Source organism: Patagioenas fasciata, chromosome W (assembly GCF_037038585.1).
Source record: "Patagioenas fasciata isolate bPatFas1 chromosome W, bPatFas1.hap1, whole genome shotgun sequence".
Lineage (NCBI taxonomy): Eukaryota > Metazoa > Chordata > Aves > Columbiformes > Columbidae > Patagioenas > Patagioenas fasciata.
Window position 1 is genome coordinate 65,230,358 of NC_092559.1, and position 11,794 is coordinate 65,242,151.

Here is an 11,794-nt window from a genome sequence, read left to right on the forward strand (position 1 = left end):
GATTATTGGGACTTAATTTTCCTCCCCATCCCTGTCTTCTGGCTCAGAGGGCTGGGTACCTGGATCACAACTGGTCTGACTATTGAAGACTGAGGCAAAGAAGGCATTTAGTACCTCAGCCTTCCCTCATCTTCTGTCACTATGTTTTCCCCCACATCCATCAGGGGATGGAGATTCTCCTTAGTTCTCCTTTTGTTGCTGATCTATTTATAGAAACATTTTTTGTTGCCTTTAACAGCAGTAGCCAGGCCCAGAAGTTGTTGGGCTTTGGCCCTTCTAATTTTCTCCCTGCATAACTTAATGGAATTTTTGTATTCCTTTTGAGTAGCCTGCCCCTCCTTCCAAAGTTCTGAATAAGCAGACATTTGGTCTGAAACACTCCTCTGAATTTGAGTAAATTTGAGTTTTGGCCTCCTACCTTGTCTCTGCTTCCTTACACCTTTTATGAATACTGCTTAAGCCCTAGCCTTCATTTCCACTTCTGTATATGATACTTATATTTTCATAATCCTCCCACACCTCATTCTACTCTTTCCAGGAAACGTACCCTCAGTTCCATTTCAATCAGCAAACACATGTTTACACTTTTTAGTGCAAAACGATTAGTTCAATTTCCCCATTTTTTTATTGTTTTAAAAAGAATATGTAGCTACCAGCAATGTAACAATGGGAGAAAAGACTTTAAATGTCCTTCAGAAGAAACTGGCAGACAGATGAGACAAAGGAAGCTTTTTCCCAGTTTTTACTATAAGATTTTTATGTATGTTATCGCTTTCTCCTAGCTGTCAAATTCGATGACTAATATATCATCTTTCCAGAAAGATAATCTAAGACTGACCCTTAAAGCTTTGTTCTTATGCAGTGCACATCTTCATCCTCCAGTTGTATTTCACTTAATTTCATAAAGTACATTAATTAAATCATCTCTTCTTATGACAGTAATGCTAAGAATTAAGAGCTATTTGTTTTTCCCTATGTTAACATACCATTTTCTGTGGGACTACGGTGGGTCCTTGGATTCCCTCATGGGAACAGAACTTAGCCTTGAAGATATTAAGGCCTACCCATGAGAAAGATGGGAGTAAAGGAGTACCCGGAGATGTTAAGGATGTACCCGAGAGAGAGAAGGGAGTAAAAGAGTAACATTGATGATAGCAAAAATAACCAATGAGATGTTACTGCTGTAACTTGTAACCAATAGTGAAGAGACACATGAATTGGTAAAACTGTATAAAAATGCACTTGTGGCAATAAATGGCATCTACTACTTTCATCCTGGAAGAACTTGGTCTATGTCGTTTGTCCGTCTCAACCACGACATATGGTGACCCCGACATGATCCTGTATGAAGAAGGATCTCGCATGAAGAAGAGAGAGCGGTGAAGCTGTGACAGCCGAAGACAAGCTATGGAGATGGAGCCCGGTACAGCTGATAGAGCAGCAGGGGGGAGCTGCCGAAGATCCGGATCCTTGAAAAGACACCACGCCAAGAGTTGGTGAGCTACCGGGAACGAGGGGGAGGGTGGAACTTATCTAAAGAAGAGGGTACTATATTATTTACATGGAAGTTGCTTCTGAAGAAGCGGGGTGTTAGCCTTCTGGAATTGACTTTACGAAGGATGTTACTATGGGGCAAAGCACTACTGAAAGATCCAAAGAAACAACTGAACTGTTAACAACATGGCACTTGTTCCTAGAGACTTTGAGAGGATTAAAAGAGCAAGGGGAACAGGCAGAGACAGCAGAAGGGGGTGGCTTCCCTAGACTAGAATTGAAAAAAAAAAAAACACAAAAAAAAACAAACAAAAAAACCCCAACAACAACAACAACAAAAAAAGCAACAACAAAAAAAACCCAAACCCCGACCCCCCCTGTAACTAATGATTCTCCAGCACAGTTTGAACTGGTGTTATCTGATGACTCAGATGAGGGTGAAGGTCTGCAGGATTCTCTTGAAAAGTTAAAGGAGTATGTGTACGTGTTGCCCCAAGATCAGATAAAAACTATGAAAGACTCAAGCAAAATTAGACCTATGCAATGTAACAGCTATAGATCATTTAGGATGGAACGATGGGGATTCGTTGAAAGGGGCGGGTATCCCCAACTCTTGGAAGAGACACTAATTGACACACCACAACTACAGGCGTGATTAGTTTCTGAAATCCTGAGGCAGTCAACAGACCTTGCACATCAAGCTATGATAAAGGTGCCTGAAACCAACAAAGCAGCCAAATCATTTACAACTATTAATCAGGGTCCCAATGAGAATTACATTCAATTTATTGACCATCTTCAAGTGGCCATCAATAAGCAGGTTGAAAACTTAGAAGCTAAGGATGCACTGGTGTTGAAATTAGCAGTAGAGAATGCTAATGTTTGCTATCAATGTGTTATCTGTGAGTTTTACAGTACAAATTATATGCTTCTGTGTATTGCCTCTCTGCAAATCAAATAGCTTGTCAGGAATGTGAGTTAATTGTTTTACTGGTTGTTGTTAGAATTGTTTCTTTGTGGTGTAAGTACACTGTAAAACCTTCTCCCCACTTTTCCCACTCGTGCTGCAAGCAGCCCTCTGCTTCCCCTCCCTCCCTCCCTCTTCTCATGGTTTTTACTTACGAGATGGGGTCGGAAACTACTGTTTTCAGTTGTGTTCCTAAGAAATAGGTATTGGGAGGTGTTTTAAAACATAGGAAAGCACTTGGAAATATGAGGAAGGAAGATCTTGTGAAATATTATGGTCAATGGTGGCTACTGTCTAAGTTAGATGAATGGGAAAAGTGGCTGGAGGATAGAACCTTGAAGTATATTACTTTATTGCAATTAATTTTGTTCTTAAGGTGAGAAGAGCAGGACAAAATAAATTCCTACAAGAGATCATTAGATCATTACAGACAGTTTTACAGGTGGACCAGTTTGAACTTCAACAAGCTGAGAGAGAGTTAACTGATAACACAAAAGTCACAGTAAACTTGTTAAAGTCTGCAAGATGCTTTCCTTATTAACCTGTTTTCTTTGTGGGTATCTGTTTAAGCATGTTGCAGTTTTAGTAGGTCTTTGTTGTGTAGTACACTGAGTGCACAGACTGTTAAATAATGAGAATCCATGGACTCAAAAAGTCCGTTTTGTGATAATACAGAAGATCATGAGTAATTTAGTTCTTTACTGCATGAATGTGATGGTAAAATTTTGTGTGTAGTAGCTGTTATTTTTCTTTCTAGCATGCTAGCTTTATTCCGGCATCCAGACTTGTGCAACTCTGTGATAGGCTGTGTCTCATCTTGGTGTACTAAACTTGGCTCTTCTGTATGCACAGTTTTTGGGATAACAGTCATAGCGCACCAGATGAGACACTAATAAAAACCTTGTCCAGTCCAGCTTGCTGCGGTGGCGGGGGGGGGAGGTGCCGATTGGGCTCCAGCGCGCAGTGACTTGTTTTGTCAGGGAGACCCAGCAGTATCTCTGCCTGGCTGGGCAGTAAGCAGTTCAAAGGTGCAATGCTAAAATTGAGATATTGTCTTGAATAAGTGTAACTGTGATCCATCTGCATATTTGAACTTGATACTTGGTTTTCATATTCGAGCTCAGTATTTTAATTTGCATATATATATATTTGGTACCAAAATAATTTTGTTTGGGGAGATCATTACAAAATGGGAACCGGTTCCGCTGCTAAAATACCACCTTGCTCCCCCTTAGGATGCATCCTTACACATTAGAGAAACTTCTGGGGAAATATTCTGATAAAAGAAAACTTGAAATGATATCGTACTCGAATGCGGCTTAAATGTGGCATTCTGGGTTTTAGTGCTGTATTGCAATTAATGTTCTGCAGAACTTTGGAAATAATTGGGTGAAGTATGGTATTGTAAGTTTATTTTCTAATTCTGAGACCAGAAAAGAATTTAAATTGCTAAACTCTGATTCGCATTGAGAAAAAAACAAACAAACAAACAGAAACAAAACAAATCCTAAATGCTGTGATGGATATGAACTTGGTATTGTATGAGGTTGTATTTAAAACCTGCTAGAATATGAACTGATTGGGATCTAGGAAAATGGAATAATGGATTGATGATGAATATGCTGATTTTTAACATCTGTAAATTGCAAAAGGTAAATAGAGCTAAGGAATGTAACTATTGTTGAGCTACTTGGAATTGCATATAAAGTGTATTATGGTTGGAATGAAATGGGGAAACAAAAAAGCAACATATCCCAGGCCTGTGTTGTACAGTTTGAGTATAAATTTCAGGCCGGTGTCAAGCTGCAAGATAAAGTCAGCTCACTGTAACCAAGGAGTTTGCCAGAGCCTCCCACTTTGTACCAGCGATTACGACAGCTGCGTGACCTTGGCTACATCAGAACTGCAGCAAGAAGACAAAGAAAAAAAAAATTGAATGGGTTTTATTTCCCCGGCTCTGGCTTTTGTTTCCTGAAGTGTTGTCATCCATCCTTGTTGTGGCACTGCGTTGCTTCTCGGCTTTGAATCAGGGGTTGTTGGTGCTGTTTCTTTTTGCTTCCATCTTGTTTCTTAGGTTCTGGTGCATCTGGGGAGAGAGTTCATCATTTTACCTCCTTGCTGAGGTCGGTCTTTTCACACTGGTCAGCTTTTGGAGGTCAGAGTGCTCAGTGCTTCTCTGGATCAGACTGGTACTGATTTGGATGTGGAGTGGAGCCAGGTTGGTTTGATGTGAAATTCGAACTGATTTGTTTTCATGCTGAGCTGGAGATCTTGCTATCTCAGATGGTGGTGAGAGGGAGGTTTTATTCCCCCCTGCCCCCCCCCAGCTAGAGAACAGTAATACTGCATGAAGGAGTCTGAGGGTGAAATTTAAAGGCATTGCCAGTGGATCCATAGTTCTAATGAAGCTTGGAAATTAAACCGAAATTTTTTTTTAATACACTTATTCTGTGGTAACTAGTTGTAAGAGACTTAGTATATTCACCGTGCTAGTTTTTGAGGTCATGGGAGAGAACAAAAGAAAGGCTATTTTTTAAGACCAATTGAATGCCAAATTTGGAACAAAGTTTTACTACATGAGTTCTTGTATTTGCCAGAAAGCCCTATACCTGTCTTGGGTCAAGATTTGTTAAGTAAATTGTAAGCTCAAATAACGCCTTCTGAGAATTCTGTTTAGTTGCATGTCCTACAAGAAGCTGCTTCGATGGTGCAGATCTGCTTGCTTCAAGTGAGACATCTCCAAGGAAATTTTGAATGCTATATTTCCACTAGTATTAACAGCCGATGTTTCAATAAAGCAAACACTACACTGATAGAATTGAAACAGGACTTTGATCCGGTAAGGGAAAACAATATCCAATAAACATGACAACCAAAATGGAGTTAGAGACTTTGATGAATAAATTTATGACAACCTTACAGGCTGACTGCATTCAATTGGACTTGCAGATTTGTCTATTTATAACTGCAACATAGAAACAACCTGTGGCTAGTATAAGACAGTGTGATGAGATTGCTAACAGACTGATATACCGATTGTTACTCTGATCAAGAAATGCAGGGAATGAATTTTTTTTTTTTATTTGCAATCTATGTCCTTGTAAATTGCACTAGCTGGTTTTCTTAACAGCACAGCTTTTGGCATGCCTAAATGTAAATTGCTGCAGAACCTGCAAGTCTTCAACATCAGGTCATAGAACATACTTGCATCTGGTCTGATCCTACATACTTTTTTGTTTGTTTTTGTCGATGGTTCTGGGAAGTCTCATAAAGCTGTAGAGGTCTGGCGTGAAGATAACAATTGGCATCATTGTGTAAAAATTATTGAAGGTTCAACCCAGTTAGCAGAACTTGGTGCAGCTTTATGTTACTTAGAGCTTTTTAAGGAAGAACCTCTGAATTTGATTTGTGATTCTGAGTACGTAGTCAAGGTCCAACGCACGTATCTGATTCTGAACTGTTTTTTTGGTTTTGGTTTTTCTTTTTTTTTTTTTAAACAAAAAGCAGGAAGAAGTAGGGAAAACACCACAAAACCAATTGTCAAAAACTTTCTATGTGATGAATCACTTATATCTAAGTGGTGCAGCCCAAATTTGCCCTGTGATGAAACACTTTGCAAGTATGACCCAAAAACATGCTAAATCAGAAAGAACCTGCATTAGTTATGGTCAAATCACTAGTTAATGGTCAATGGAAAAGGCCACATCAATCGATAACCTGGGGGAGAGGCTATGCTTGTGTCTTCACAGATCAAGGGCCGCAATGGTTGCCGGCATGAAATGTGAAACCTGTGTTATCTTCCTGACAGTGACTGCTGCAGCTGCTGCATTTTGGATGCCTGCACAGACAAAGACTAACATGTGGATTACTTTAGCCAGCATGACTGACCAGGACTCTATATGCCTCGCTATGGCGTCTCTGGAAAACCCGTTCCACACATGCTTGGTTGGCATCCCCCTTGATGACTACAGCAGCATCATACAACTGTTTCAAAATAGTGGTCAGTGCAAAGGCATTGCAAGGAACTGTAATAATATCAATATGGCACTTTGGATTAATTGCCTCCCCAAAGCAGATATTGAACCACAGGAACTGGAATTGCTGGCATCTATGCCCATGGATGCTTGTATCCAGCTAGTTTGTGAAAAATGTCAGAACATTATAGAAGACCATGAATGGATAAACTGCAAAATGTTAATGCTACTCTTGGTGACTAAAGAAATGAAAATCGATCATGTGATGCCTTGCGGAAGAATCCAAGGGGTGTCATTGATAATGTGGGAGAGTGACCCCAAAACCTCCTGTATGACATATTCTTGATCTGTGGAGATAGAACCTGGCCAGGAATTCCTTCTAATGCTGTTGGAGGACTGTGTATTTTGGGACGTTTAACTCTCTTAACACCCAAAGTATCTATGACAATAGATCACAGAAGAGCAAGACGGGAAAAACACTTTTTGCATGTATATGAGTCAAAATATGATGATAATGTAGATTTTTGGGGATCAGGGTTAAGGGTTTTAGGATCTCTTGTACCTGGTGTTGTCACAGCTAAAGCTTTAAATACTTTAGAAAAATTAGAATGCTGGCTAGTTAAGCAAACTAACAGAACTTCTAAGGTTTTAAGTGGACTTTTGTTAGATGTAGATTCTGTAAGACATGTGTCGAGGGTTTAGATTGCGGGGTGACAATAAAACCCTGGCAGATGTATTGTTAACCTCCTCTTCCCCCCCTTCCCCCTTTTGCCCCTCCCTCTCCCCCCCCTTCCCACTAAGGACAGGCGATTGGGAGGAAAAGAAGGACAGAGAGAAAAGAGTTGGAAAAATTAAAGATGTTTCACTAATGCTACTAATAAGAATAGAGAAAATAATACAAAATATACAAAACCAATCTTGAAAGTCTCAGCAACTGCAGAGCCGGCACCCAAAGTCCTGGATTGGACTCTTCAACCAACCAGAGCTGGATTCAGTCTCTCACTAGGCCTCAGGTCGCAGAGACGACTCGCAAGGTCCTCTCTTAATGTCGGCCATAAGCAGAAAGGAGGCAAAAGGGTCGAGAACCTTGTGATCTCCCGTTTTTATATGAAGTATTCACGTGAATGGAATATTATACACAGTTGGTCAGTTTCTTGGTCCCCTGTTTCTCGTTGCCCCTCTCGCGAGATGTCCATCCGTGCTTATCAATAAGTTTGCATTCCATTGCTGTGTTTACCAGAACATGTATCTGGTTCTCCAGGAAAATGCAGCTAATATGAAGGCTTTAGCTGACAGGAAAATTCACTAAAAGAGAAACCTCTTTTTTAACAAAACCAGGACATTCTACCCACAGAAATATTTAGACCTTATCAATACAATCTATCAATGCAATCTAATTAATCACTACTAATATATATATATATACACACACATGTACATATATACACGGGAGTAATTAATCAGTGGACCATCCTTTGAAAAGTTCATTAAGTTCATTTTGTCTCAACACACTCCCAGGGCAGGAAAAATGGTACAAGTGCATCTCATGACCACTGTTTGTGGGTTAAAGACATCAACTTTGAACAAGTTGTTAGGTGCCACTCGAAGAAGCTAGCTCTGGTTTCATCATCACTGTCTTGATCTGAAAAACACTTATTAAACACTGTTAGTAAGGCAATTCACATCATGCAATTCAGTATTGAATATTTTCACCTAAAATCAAATCCCCTTGAGGTACATATCAGACTTCTCCACCCTTAAGCATCACCCACCAGATGCTGCAAGGTCCCTGGGCAAAAACAATCCCACGAATGGGCTTGCCTTTGCCTGAGGCAGGAGTAACCCAGATTGCCTTTCCTAACATATTTTTCATGTGTACTACAGGGAATTTGTCTCCTTCCACAGTAGGAAGAATTTCTGACTGGGCAGGCCCGGTTCAATTGGTTGATCCCCTAGTGTTGACCAACCAAGTGGCTTTTGCTAAATGTGAATCCCAGTTTTTAAAGGTTCCACCACCAAGTGCCTTTAGTGTAGTTTTTAACAAACCATTGTACCTTTCAATTTTCCCAGAGGCTGGTGCATGATATGGAATATGATATACCCACTCAATACCATGTTCTTTGGCCCAATTGTCTATAAGACTGTTTTTGAAATGAGTACCACTGTCTCATTTAATTCTTTCTGGCATACTGTGTCACCAAAGGACTTGCTTTTCAAGGCCCAAGATAGTATTTCGGGCTGTAGCATGAGGTACGGCATATGTTTCCAACCATCCAGTGGTTGCTTCCCACCATTGTAAGTACATAATGCTTACCTTGACGTGTTTGTGGAAGTGTAATATAATCAATCTGCCAAGCTTCTCCATACTTATACTTTAAGCATCGCCCCCCATACCATACAGACTTTAACCGTTTCGCTTGTTTGATTTTGGTGCAAGTTTCACATTCATGAATAACCTGTGAAATAGTGTCCATAGTTAAATCCACCCCTCGATGGCGAACCCATTTATATGTTGCATCTCTACCTTGATGCCCTGAAGCATCATGGGCCCACCGAGCTAGGAAAAGTTGACCTTTATGTTGCCAGTCCAAGTCCACCTCACCTACTTTAATCTTAGCAGCTTGATCCGCTTGTTGGTTGTTTAGATGTTCCTCGGTTGCTCGACTTCTAGGCACATGAGCATCTACACGAGAACTTTTGCAGGCAGGCTCTCTAGCCGAGCAGCAATGTCTTGCCACAGTGTGGCAGCCCAAATGGGTTTACCTCTGCGCTGCCAGTTGCTTTTCTTCCATTGCTGTAGCCACCCCCACAAGGCATTTGCTACCATCCATGAGTCAGTATAGAGATAAAGTATTGGCCACTTCTCTCGTTCAGCAATGTCCAAAGCCAGCTGGATGGCTTTCAGTTCTGCAAATTGACTCGATTCACCTTGTCCTTCAGTGGTTTCTGTAACTTGTCGTGTGGGACTCCACACAGCAGCTTTCCACCTTCGATGTTTTCCTACAAGACGACAGGATCCATCTGTGAACAGTGCATACTACTTATCAGTCTCTGAAAGAGTATTATGCGGTGGTGCTTCTTCAGCACGTTTTACTTCCTCCTCATCTGGAGACATCCCAAAGTCTTTGCTTTCTGGCCAGTCTGTAATCACTTCTAAGATCCCTGGGCGATTGGGATTTCCAATTCGAGCTTGTTGCATGATCAGTGCAATCCATTTGCTCCACGTAACTTCGGTTGCATGATGTGGAGAGGGAACCGTCCCTTTGAACATCCAGCTCAGCACCGGCAGTCGAAGTGCTAGGAGGAGCTGTGCTTCAGTGCCGATCACTTCTGAAGCAGCTCGAACTCCTTCATATACTGCTAGTATCTCCTTTTCAGTTGGAGTATAGTTGGCCTCAGATCCTTTGTATCCTCCGCTCCAAAAATCTAAGGGTCGACCTTGGGTTTCTCCTGGTGCTTTCTGCCAGAGGCTCCAGGTAAGTCCATTATCTCTGGCTGCGGTCTAGAGCACATTTTTAACATCTAGTCCAGTCCAAACCAGTCCGAGGGCCACCGCATGAGTTATCTCACACTTAATTTGTTCAAAGGCTTGTTGTTGTTCAGGGCCCCACTCAAATTGGTTCTTTTTACGAGTCACTCGATAGAGAGGGCTCACAATGTGGCTGTAGTCAGGAATATGCATTCTCCAAAAACCTACAGGGCCCAAGAAAGTCTGTGTCTCCTTTTTATTAGTAGGTGGAGACATTGTTGCAATTTTGTTGATCACATACATTGGGATCTGATGACAGCCATCTTGCCATTTTATTCCTAAAAACTGGATCTCTCGTGCAGGTCCCTTGACCTTGCTTCGTTTTATGGCAAAACCAGCATCCAAAAGAATCTGAATTATTCTCTCACCTTTCTCGAAGACTTCTTTCGCTGTGTCGCTCCATATGATGATGTCATCAATATATATACTAGACTTACGCACTGGCCAAATTGGGTTGTTAAAAGGTGAGCGAGTCTTACTGATCACACCCTGGCTTTCCAATTGACGGATCAACTTCCGGATAGCAATCAAAGAGTCTCGATTGGTGCAATATTGCCGGCAATGCACTGTCGTGGTAGCAATTGGCACCTGCTGATCATCAACCATCAGCAGTCCTACAACAGAAGGGTCATCTGAAAGACCAGGAAAATCAGACAGCTATTCAATTTTCTCAGTGTCCACAGCTGCTATATCAAATGCCCACCCATACCCTTTTGGGTCCTTAAACTACCCTCTCTTGAGGTAGTCTATGCCAAGGATGCACGGAGCATCTGGGCCAGTCACAATGGGATGCTTTTGCCAATTTTTTCCGGTTAGGTTCATTTCAGCCTCTACAACAGTCAGTTCCTGGGATCCCCCAGTCACTCCAACAATATTGATGGATTGCGTTCCTTTATAATTCGAAGGAATTATTGTGCACTGAGCACCAGTGTCCACTAAAGCTTCGTACTCCTGGGGGCGTGTTGTACCAGGTCATCGTTTTTGCACAGTCCACTAAACTCTGTTATCCCTTTCCTCCACCTGGTTGGAGGCAGGGCATCTCTAATTCCTGTTTTGCACAGTCTATGGTTGTGAATTAGAGGTTTCTTCAAGAGCATCAGAATCTCTTCTGCCCCTTTTATAAACTGGAGCAGCCAGTGAATCTCTTTTTGTGGACTGCCTCTGTCCTCTTTCTTGAGGTTGGAAATGCCTTCTTCTAATAGCTGTAACATAGATTCATACAGGTCGTGAATGGTACGAGTCTTCTCTGAGTTCTTTGATTTCTTGCAACAGCTTTTCAAACCGGTCATCAGATTTTTCACACAGTTTCTCCACAGCAGAGACACAAGCCCGTAGAGAATCAGCAAGGCTGTCCTCAAAGTTCCGGAGCTGCTCAATCACTTCAGTAATATTTTGTACACCTCCAGCTGCCAATGACTTAGCATATGCAGGTGGTGCACTTTGTACAAATCTGCGCCACAGAGGTCGTGTACAATTGATTCTATCTGGGTCTGTCCCCTCTTGGTTGTTTGGTCCAAAATAGATGATCTCTCGCACAGCTAATTCTCTCAGGAACTGGATACCTCTCTCCATAGTATTCCATTTCCCTAACTTGGATATACAATCTTCCTTGTAGGGAAATCTTACTCTCATAGCTGTCAGGAGTCAGGTCCAGAAGGTAGTGGCATTAGACTCTCTTGAAATTGCCCTATCAATCAATGGTGGAATCTTTTGACAGAGATCCCAGCTGCCTGGCTTCCCCACCTTCTAGTTCTATAGTTCCAGCTCCATTATCCCGGCATCGGAGCAGCCGGGTTACTTCTCCTTTGAGGCTGGAGAAGTAACATTATC